General features: G+C 41.3%; 1 non-coding gene across 1 annotated transcript; it reads left to right on the forward strand.

Moving 5' to 3' along the window:
* The first annotated feature begins 7,775 nt into the window (after window positions 1-7,775).
* Window positions 7,776-7,917, forward strand: LOC119935399. The gene has a single exon (XR_005453283.1). It is a non-coding gene; the product is annotated as a small nucleolar RNA SNORA7 (small nucleolar RNA).
* The last annotated feature ends 1,250 nt before the right edge of the window (window positions 7,918-9,167 follow it).

Here is a 9,167-nt window from a genome sequence, read left to right on the forward strand (position 1 = left end):
CTTAGTACAGTGCTGTGCACACTGTAAGTGCTCAGTAAATGCGATTGAATGAATGAATGAATGAACAAATGCCATTATTATTATCTGTAATTTCCTTATTTATTCATTTATATTAACGTCTTGTCCCCCCCTCTAGACTATGAGCTTGTTGTGTGCAGAAATGTGTTTGTTGTTTTATTCTACTCTCCTAAGCTCTTAGTACAGTGCTTTGTGCACAGTAAGCGCTCAATAAATATGATTGAATGAATGAATGAATTTTTTTCATGTTGCTTGTTTTCTGCATTTGGTGAATGCTGAAGCCTTGGAATTAATTTTTTTATGATTTGTCTGAAAATACATCGAAAGGAGTAAATGAAATAAGATTACTGTTTTGAACCAGATTTTAGAAACTATTTCTCAAGAGATGTAGGGAATATACAATTGCGTTTAATCTGCAATGAAGCAATTTCCTGTAGCAAAACTGAAACATTTTCTTAACTTTCAAATCAGATGTATAGATTGCTTTATGTTCTGGATTGCTCAAGCCTGCAAAGTGTACCATCCAAGTTAAAAGTAGCCACCTTGCATAGGTAAGGCAGACTGTCTCAATAGAGTTCCTGCTGTATGGGGAGAAAATGCTCCGTCTCTTAATCACAAATGTCTTGGCAAGTGAGGTTTGCTCTAAAAAAGACCATTCTGCCAAAGGACAGAAGCAAAGCCTTCCACTGTTAGAAGCAATCCTTATTTACCCAAGAATAATAATAATAATAATAATGGCATTTATTAAGTGCTTACTATGTGCAAAGCACTGTTCTTAGCACTGGGGAGGTTACAGGGTGATCAGGTTGTCCCACATGGGGCTCCCCATTTTACAGATGAGGTAACTGAGGCCCAGAGAAGTTAAGTGACTTGCCCAAAGTCACACAGCTGACAATTGGCAGAGCTGGAATTCGAACCCATGACCTCTGACTCCAAAGCCTGTCCTCTTTCTACTGAGCCAAGAAGGTCCACATTTGTGATCAGTGGGTTCCTGTTATAGAAAACCCAGCACAAAATGCTGTATATATGTGAAAACGGAGCTGTGATGGCATCTGCCTTGTACATCCTTTTCTAGCTGCTGCAACATCCCATAATGACCCTTTTACTGCCAGAAGAAGTCGATGGAAAAGGAGAAATCGATGATGCTAAGAGCACGGTGACCATGTTTCAGCTCCAACAAGGATGATCTATTCTTGTAGTTACATGGCCGACTCATCAAACGTAACATGTCCAGAACAGAACTCCTCATCTTCCCACCCAAACCTTATCCTTCCCCATCCTTGTAGACGGCACCGCCATCCTCCCGGTCTCACAAGCCTGTTACCTTGGCATTATCCTTGATTCATCTCTCTCTTTCAACCCACATATTTAATCTGTCACCAAGTCCTGTCAGATCAACACTGCTAAAATCCACCCTTTCCCCTCCATCCAAACTGATGCCATGTTAACCGGAGCACTTATCGTAGCGTGTCTTGATTACTGCATCAGCCTTCTTTCTGACCTCCCTGGCTCCTGTCTCTGCCACTTCTTCCGGGATCATTTTTGTACAAAACCATTCAGTCCATGTTTCTCCACTCCTCAGAAACCTACAGTGCTTGCCCGTCCACCTCCTCATCAAATAAAGTCTTTACTATTGGCTTTAAGGCACTCAATCACCTTGCCCTCTCTGCTTTACCACCCTGATTTCCTGCTACAATCCAGCCCACACACTTCACTCTTTTAATGCCATCCTACTTACTGTACCTTAATCTTATCTATCTCACCACTGATACCTTGCCCATATTCTGCTGCTGGCCTGGAGCTTTCTCTCCCTTCATATCTGACAGACGATCACCCTACCCACCTTCATAGCCTTATTAAAACACATCTCCTCCAAGAAGTCTTCCCCGACTAAACGCTCATCTCCTCTTGTCACGCTCACTCCTGTGCTGCCCTTGCACTTGGACTTGCATTCTTTATTCATCCCACCCGCAGCCCCAAAGCATTTATGTCCATATCTGTAGTTGATTTAGTTATAGTAATGTCATCTCCTCATCTAGACTTCGCTTCTCTGTGCCTCAGTTGCCTCATCTGTAAAATGGAGATTGTGATTGTGAGCCCCGCATGGGAGAGGCACTGTGTCCTGTCTGACTCGATTTGCTTGTATTCACCCCAGTGCTTGGCACTAAGCACTTAACAAGTACCACAGTTATTATTATTATTAGAAAGGTAATCTTTACTCAGTTTCTACAGAGTTTTCTATTGACACTATCAGAGCCCAAATACTGGGACTGGATGGGCCATTGGTCTGACTTTGGAATGACATCTGTTGTGAGTAGGGACCGTCTCTATTGCTGAATTGTACTTTCCAAGAGTTTAGTACAGTGCTCTGCACACAGTAAGCACTCAATAAATATGAATGAATGAAGTTCTTACATTGAGGCAGTCTTATGACATGGGAAGATCTCCAGGAAGATGTCTCGTATCTCTGGGAAGATCTGCAAACACATGTTTTGGCAGGTGCACTCATGAATATAGGCGTGCCTTAAGGCAAGTTTTGGGAGGAATCTAACACGCACCCAGTAATCTATTTTAGGCATCTATGATGGGCCCAAGAATCTATTGTTTAGGTGTGCACTTCCAATCAGATTAGAACCTGTAAACACATTTGTTCAGCAGCACCTTGACACGGTGTAGTTTTCTGTTGCTGTGCAAAGTTGAAAGGAATCCAGTTTAATATGCAGAGTGCGTGGTTGCGAGTTTGGCAAACTCATTAATCAATCAATGGTATTTATTGAGTCTTAGGTGCAGAGCACTGTACTAAACACTTGGGAGAGTGCAATACATGCTCTGTGTTAGTCATGGATTTATTTCTTTATCAGAAACCCTGCTTCATTAAGGCCTTTCTTCTCCATGTGAATTTCCCACCCTGACAAAATGAGGCAGATTCAGTTCTTCGTGAAGGGAGACTACATTCTTGCAGTACCTCACAATCAGGGAAACTCATAATGTGGTACCGGTACCCTCCTTGTCTGGTATGCAAATACACACCAGTTTCCTCTGACATCACATTGCATCATATCCAAGCAAATGAGAATCATCTGGAGAATTCTGCCATCATGTTCAAATCAAAAGACATGTTTTGATGGAACATAATGCATTTTAGAGGACAAACAAGTGTAAGTGGAATTTTAAGGGTTTGGAGGCCCTAATGACAAATTTCTTGTTCCCCCCAAATTTTAAGGACAAAGATTACCCGAAGGAAAAAAAAAAGTTGAGGTTTTTTTTTACAGTAACTTCTGAGGTCCCCCAGTGTCACACTGATACAAAAAAAATTTTTAATTTGAATCATTTTAATTGTTACATATGAATGAAAGTTTGGCCTTTAGAATTTCCAGCTATGAGCACATATCTTTTAAATATCTGTTCGAATGAGGTACAGGGACAACGCAGATAGCTAAATCTGTAAATGACCCCAAAATATAAATTGAGTCTTCAGTTTCAATCTTGTCTTCCACCAAAATGTTTTCCAGAGCGGTTGTAAAGTAGCTTGAAACCCTGGGAGCACTCAACAAGTAAACGCTTACTACAATGCTCTGCACAGAGTAAGTGTTCAACAAGTCATCATCATCAATGGTATTTATTGACCGCTTCCTATGTACCAAACCCTGTACTAAGCGCTTGGGAGAGTACCGTATAACAGAGTAACAATCTATATTGTATTGTATAAATGCCATTGATTAATTGGTGAGCAACTGGCAGCGTCCTGATTTGAATGATCTTTCCCTTCACTTGCCCATTCTCTGAGGGAGGAGCTATTAATGAGCGAGAAGTGAAGAAAGGGTGGGAAATGGAAGGGAAGGAAAAGAACAGGATGATTCCCAGACTGGATAATCAGCCTCTGAATTCTTGAGAGTTGACTATTTGATGTGCTAGGACTTTTCCAAAATGGAATGAAATAAATTTTCATTGGGCCATGAATTGCTTAATAACAGACAGAGGGAGGACCCTTAGCAGTTCCATTTACTTAAGAATCGAATTACTTTTGTGAAGCCATCATGTTTTAGGCTCTCCCATAGATAATCTCTATAAATGAGATTGATTTTTTTTCTACTTTTGCTTTTAAAGTTGTGTCTGATTTGGAGATATGGTCAATAAACTCTAGGCTGTGTTTTAAAAAGTTCAGAAGGTTGCATGACTTGTAAAAGCGGCACTTTTCTAATGAAGAAGCAATTCCAACCAAATATGACTCTCAGAGGAGAAAGAACTGGAGAGAGGGTTTGGCTTTTATTTTCCCCTAAATTGTTTCTTGTTTTTAAGCTAATATAGACCTAGAATTTTTGTGAGTGATTGAGGCCCTAGAAAGGGATTGATTAAGGGAGAATTTGCGGCTTTAAGCTTACAGGGTTCATTATAACCACAAAGAACCGTGCCTTCCTTTGGGTCTGAATCTGCTGGCCAGCTGAAGGTAATAGCCTGCTTTCCGTGGTGCCAGTAGAGCAACCTGATTAGCCAGCTGCACAAATGAAATGGCCAACAGACCCCTTGAAAGAGCGTCTTGGGGGGCGGGGGAGAAGAGGTGTGCCGTACAGTGAATTTGCCATGTAGCCAATTTGTTCTCCAAGAGAGGCTCGCGCTCTCTGCACTATGCAAAAACCATCATTAGGGAACAGCCTGCTTTTCTCTTCAGCGAAGAAGAGCAATCCGGTTTTCTGCATGCAGGTTTTGCAGGTTTTCTTTCATGGAATAGCTCTGAGAGCTGTTTCTTGAAAATGAGGGTGCCTGTGAATTTCCATGTTAGCATCTGGCAGGTGGCTTGTAAAGTCAAACTCAGGGAACCACCTGGATTTCAGGAATCCAGATTACCTGAGCTGAAAAGGAACGTTACTGGTTTTATAGATATATTATGTGAGCCTTTGTGCCGAACACTTGAAAAGAAACCATTTTTACAGACGAAACACTTTCTGTCAAGTGTCATGTCAAGTATCATCATTTGGCCATATCACTACAAAGAGTTTAGTTCCCGTCTTCAAGTTTAAGGGCTGCCAACAGACTCGCACGGAGCTGAGCTTTCGTTTTAGAATAACAGATCACCTCATGGGAATTAGAGCTGAGTGAAGGCACCAAGAGGACTATTGGAGAGATTGTGTCTCCTTCCCCGATACCAGAGCTTATGGGAGAGAGATAATGAAATATTCTCTGCAGTTTTCATGAGGAGAGGAAATTCTCTTTTTGAATCTACAAGCCCTCGAGAACAAAAAGCGGTTGACTATTGATCAACCCAGGAAGGTGTAGTTTCTTTGCTTTCAAGTTGTTATGCCGACCTAATGGGTACAGATGGACGAGTGGTTATCACGAGGCAGCAAAGGAGGTTAGAATAATTTTAAAAAGATAGCATTTCCCCCAAATTAACATTATGCCAATTCCCTTGAATTTGCAATAAATTGTCCTTGAAAAGCCCTTATTTTGTAATATGATCCTTACAAAATATATCCAATGCTCTATTCCTCATACCCAAGGAGTTGGTCATTCATTCATTCATTCAATCGTATTTATGGAGCGCTTACTGTGTGCAGAGCACTGTACTGAGCGCTTGGGAAGTACAAGTCAGCAACACCGTCCCGTTTAAACAAAATTTTCTGCACCAGAGTAAAGGATCATATTGGCTTTAAACCTCCAGATGACTAGGGTGCAAGGAGCAAAACTACACATTTGGGCAAAAATCCTACCAGGTTTTATTTTGAACAGAATTCCTCCATTTGCATTTCTTCAATGTAGCCTGTCACTCGTTATTTCAGAAACTTTCCTTCAAGAGTTTGGAGTGCCTTGTACCACTTTGAACATCATCGGTTTATGTGTATGAACTGCTATACAATGCAGTGATTGCTTAAAAACACTATAGTTACTTAAAAAAGATGACTTTGATTGTGTGTTTTTTGTTCCCATCACAATAACACTTTACAGGTGATTATTAAATTAGAGATTTCCTTTGTTTTTCTAACAAAAAAAAGCCTTTTCATGTCAGCGCCAATTATGAGTGGTAATTTTTCACATTTTACAAAAGAATTTTCTGTCCTACATCCACGCCCCTCCAGATAAAGAAGGGCTTTGACATCCTATGACAGGGAGGGTTTTTTTTTTTTTTTTGCATACACAGTGCTTTTGACTTTTCTTTAAAAAATCTGTTGACTCTATTGAAATGTGACAGGACAATATTTAACCTGAATAGAGGCATGTTGACTCCTCTTATTAAAACTGACAGTTAAGGACGTTTCTCTCTTTATTCCCTCTGATCCACGCAGACAAGTCTTCACTGCTAACTAGTATACAAAATCAAAAACAAAAAAATACAGAGCAAGGAGATGAGTACCTTATAAACAATATATGAATGACAATCGCAAGTTTAATCTAGCAAAGAAACCTTTTTTTATCCTTTAAGAAAATTAAAGCCCTTTCAAATTAGCTTGATATATGAAGACAGACTGACATCATTAATTTTCAAGTATTCACTCCTCTTTCCTGGCTGCTTCACCCCTCGAAGATAGCTAACGCTGCCTTCTGATCTGAACAGGGCCACAATGACACCTATGGAGAACGGGGGGCCGGGGGGAGGAGGGTCTTTCTTGCAAGTAGCATCATCTGAGTTGGAATCTGGTACCTCAGGCATCCTTTTCTCTCCCCTCCTCCCAGCTGCAACAGGAGGGAAATTGCGGCCCCTGAGTTTACCTGACCTCCGGTAGAGTTGGTACATTTTACCGCTGGTAAAATTGAGCTTGAAATCTTAAAGGCCTTAGTCTACAGAGGAGCTTCTTAATCTGAATATGCTTCAGAATTCAAATTAGATCTGCGTGGAGCAGGCCCCAGCCTAGAATGGTTCTTCCATGGAAAACATATGATCAGAACTTGGTTTGTACTTCAAGAGCTCGTTCGACTTAGAAAGATCCGAGAAGCAATTTGAACCTCTCCATTCACAGGTTATCGCCCCACCTACCTCCAAATAGTCTCTTGGAGTAGAGTAACTATAGCTACAGTCAAGAAAATATTGACTCCCCTCTCTCCTATCCCAGTTCTCTCTGAGATATTTTCATACAGAACATTCCCATCTATGCATTCATCTCAGTCGAGCACTCTTTACAAATTTTTTGAGGTTCTCGTGGTGAAGAGTTTGAAAAGCAGCAATTTCTTCCACAGCAACCTTCAACCAATAGATTCTGATATATCCACTTTACTTGCAAAAATTGCCCCTATTTGTGTATCTCTGATACTTTAAAGAGGAGAGAGAGTTTCGAGTTTAAGCACCTAGTCCAGAATGACTGTGGATGAGACTTGGAAGCAACTCTGGGTTTTATTCCCTTGTGAAAAGGAGGGATGCATCAGTGTGCATAGAGAAGGGAAGTACAAATACGTGATCGGTTTCGGTTGGAGTAGTCAATCAGTAGAATTTAATCGAGTGCTTATTCTGGGAAAGAGCACTGTACTAAGTGCATAGAGTATGTAGACACGATCCCTGCCCTCAAGGAGCGTACAGTATCACTTGGCAGAAGCTAGAGAGATGTTAGTCTCCGTTCTATCCATTATCCAATGATTTTGTGTTCCTGGATACTAGTAGTCAGTGGCACAAAAATATGCCAGTTGCACAAATCTCCCATTCACTAAGTGTAATATCTAGGATATGTGCTCATTAGACCAACAAAATAATGGTTGGCTTAACTGAGGCTTTTGTTAAGCCCTTACTAGAGGTCAAACACTGTACAAAATGCTGGGGTAGATACAAGATACCCTTCTCAGGATCTCACCTGTAGAGTTTCCAGTACTCTACCAGTCTCAACAATGGGAGGGAGAGTCAAGCAGAGGCATATCCATCCATTCCATTCCTAGCTTGGGCAGTGGCTAGCAAGTGGAAGGCAATCTGCTACAAGTCAAAACTCCCCTGTGCTGGGAGAGAGTCAAGGGAGGAGACTCGAGTTTGCTGTGTGGAAGGAGGCAATGGTAAATCTCTTCTGTATTTTACCAAGAAAACTCTAAGGACACACTACCAGAACGATTGCAGACGGAATTGGGGCGTTCTGGGAGAGATGCGTCTATGGTGTCACTATGGGTCGGGGATGACTCGATGGCATAAGACAAGACAAGATACAAGATAATCCAGTCAGGCGCATCTCTGTCCCTATTGGGACTCACAGTCTAAGTACCAGAAAGAAAAGGTATTTAATCTCCATTTTACAGATGAAGAAACTGAACCACAGAAAGTTAAGTGAACTTTCCAAGGGTATGCAGCTGGTAAGTGGTAGAGATGGGAATAGAACCCACATCTTTTGACTTCCAGGACCCTACTCTTCCCACTAGGTCATGCTGCTTCTCTATGTTGCACCTTCACTTTCTTTTAAACTCAGTCAAAAAACCCCATCTGTAGTTTACAGTTTTGGAAAAAAGAGTCATAGGAGTAATTTTATTCTCTTGTCCAAGAGATTGTCCCAACAAAACTATATCTTATGAAAGTTCAAAGAGGTTCATGAAACTGTTTTAGAAAGTGGCTGACTCAACCAATCAGTAGAATTCATTGAGTGGCTTACTATATGCCAAATACTATACTAGACACTTGGGAAAGTACAAATGCAATATTGTTGAGACACTTTCCCTGCCCACAGTGAGCATGCAGTTTAGAGGGGAAGACGGGTATTAAAAGAGTTTATACATAGGGGAATTGAAGAGTATAAATATATTTATATAAGTGCTGTGGGCTTTGGGGCAGGATGACTGTGAAGTGCTTACAGATCCAAATGTGTAGGCGATGCAGAAGGTAGGGCGGATAGGAAAACTGAGAGCCTAATCAGGGAAGACCCCTTGGATGAGGTATGATGTTAGTAGGGCTATGAAGGTGGGGGGAGTCATGGTCTCTCAGATATGAGGTGGGAGAGAATTCCAGGCTAGAGGGTGGAGGTGGGCAAGGGTTCACTGGCCAGATAGATGAGACTGAGGTACAGTAAGTAGGTTGGCATTAGAGGAGCAAAGTATGCAGGTAGGATTGTAATAGGAAATTGGCAAGGTAAGATAAGGAGGAAAGAACTGATTGGAATGCCTTAAAGCTAATGGTAGGGAGTTATTATTACCCTATGCTATGTTGTGCAGGTTTTAGACGCCATTGATGCATCTAGTAGAAGGTCCATACT

Source organism: Tachyglossus aculeatus, chromosome 11 (genome assembly GCF_015852505.1).
Source record: "Tachyglossus aculeatus isolate mTacAcu1 chromosome 11, mTacAcu1.pri, whole genome shotgun sequence".
Taxonomy (NCBI): domain Eukaryota; kingdom Metazoa; phylum Chordata; class Mammalia; order Monotremata; family Tachyglossidae; genus Tachyglossus; species Tachyglossus aculeatus.